Genomic DNA, 2,166 nt, shown 5'->3' with positions numbered 1-2,166 from the left:
GGAAAAGATTTATTTTTATATTTATACTCATTTAAAATATATTATCTTTTTATTTTAGTGAGAACCTAAAATGAATCATCTTATCTTATTATTTTCTATTTTATAAAGTTGAATTTGTGGGTATTGTATTTGTATTTGGAGGTTGTAGGTACCTGCATCCTTGAGGGCCTTAAGAAGGTTGACTTTCTGCTTCAATTTAAGAGCAGTTTCAAAGTATTCATGCTGATCAAGCTCAGATTCGGCGCAGGTACCATGTTTCTCCCATTCATGTGACCAGAACCTCATTCCATTGCTACTTGGGCAACTCAATGATGGCCAATTCTTCTCCATGTTACTCATCAAGTCTGACACCTATATATTACATCAAATCTCATCATTCCAATCAAATACTTAAGCATATGTGCTTAACTTATGAATTGTGATTGATCAATGCCCTTTTTTTAACCCAAAAAAAAAATATATGTTCAATTTGGATGAAATTTGAAATATTTATGTTATGTGTATTTAACATTTTAACGTACATTTTACATAGTAGTAATAAAAAGTGAAACCTACTATTTTATTTAAGATACGCCTTGTTGTTATTTATGCCATTTTACTAATATTATATATGAAACAATAGATTTGTGTTCACATACCTACCGATTTTTTTTTTCTTTTTTCTTCTATTACGGTTGAGAAAGCATATTATGAAAATTTTGACAGGAATCATGATGATAGTTCGGTATGTGATTTCGGACGCAGAAAGAAAATATTTAGAGAAAATAGTAATTAGTGTTGGACAAAATACATGGTAATACTACTTGTTGCTTGTTATCTGAAAGTCATGGGTAGGTCTTTTCAACCTAATTTCGGGTTCCCTTATCCTTTTTGTTACGATTTAGCATTAACCTAACACTTTTATTTCTTTATTAAAGTGTGCACGTAACAACAAACGGATGGTGGGATGTCTAAAACTCAAATTTATTTTGTTCAATTCCAAAACAATAATAAATTGGGAGAACTGTATAACAAATAACAATAGCTNAGAGAGAGAGAGAGAGAGAGAGAGAGAGAGAGAGAGAATTTAAAAAAAATGAAAAAAGAAAAAAGACTAAGATCTATAACATCAGCTAGATGAACGAATATCAACGAGCAATAAAAATCAAATTACAATTAAAATTAAGATATTTTGTCGGTTTGTGTACGATGATCAAGAGGTTGTTGATAATTGATCTTGACTCTACCAACAACAATATGGACAGAGGTAACGTCTCGTATATGCATAAGATTAACATGTTATTTTTTGTTACAATTGCAATCACGATAGTAGAGTGAATTTTCCTAACATTATGTAATATATTTCTTATAGACCCACCAATTTTTATGTGAAGGAAAATTTTATTTATATACTGAATTTATATATAAAAGTTTAAATATTCAATCTACAACGCATCAATTAGTTGTAATAATTCGGTAATTTCATGTATTCTTATTTTATTTATCTTTTTGTGCTTAGATTTAATAGGTGTATATATACCAAATTTAATAAATGAACTATATCAAAAAAGAAAAAAACAAAAAACAAAAAAACCAATACACCCATATTTACGTGTGTGAATGTATATAAAAATAACGTATTAAAGTTGTTAATATATAAGAACTATTTTCCTGCATGGATCTTGAACTAGAAGCAAGCTTGGAGATCCTAATCATGGATGGGTAGACCAAATTTCAATGTTAATATATTATTAGTCATGTTTTGCTGTTCTATTCGTACATAAGCATTAAACAAATAGTAGTATTTAGGACCTCTGCTCTCCATGATCATCACCATCTTTTAATTTCTTTGATTCTTTTTTCAAATTAAAAATGTAAATTCAAGTACCTGAGATTTATCAAAGACACTGTCAGGATCACAGTTTGAGGGCCATGAACCATCCTTGTAGTTAGGCCAGAGTCCATGAATGCCAAAATCCGCCGTCGGCTTCCCGGTCTTCGGATAACAGCAGCTCTGCTTGGTATCACAGTATGCTCCTGGCCACTGCAAAATTCACAATAATAATAATTCAAATGAATATGAAGCTATTCATCATAAGAATGAAAAATTCAAGTAAAATTAAAATTAAAATACAACATTATTGTTCATGATTAGAAGAACTACTCATGAATACGAATTATATATTT

The 2,166-nt window shown here is 29.7% G+C and overlaps 1 pseudogene; it reads right to left on the bottom strand.

The window, feature by feature from the left end:
* LOC107643657 overlaps positions 1–2,166 on the bottom strand; it is a 3,220-nt pseudogene that overhangs the window by 770 nt on the left and 284 nt on the right.

The sequence above is a fragment of the Arachis ipaensis genome, chromosome B05 (assembly GCF_000816755.2).
Source record: "Arachis ipaensis cultivar K30076 chromosome B05, Araip1.1, whole genome shotgun sequence".
NCBI classification, from domain to species: domain Eukaryota; kingdom Viridiplantae; phylum Streptophyta; class Magnoliopsida; order Fabales; family Fabaceae; genus Arachis; species Arachis ipaensis.
This window is presented reverse-complemented; position numbering and strand designations above follow the sequence as displayed.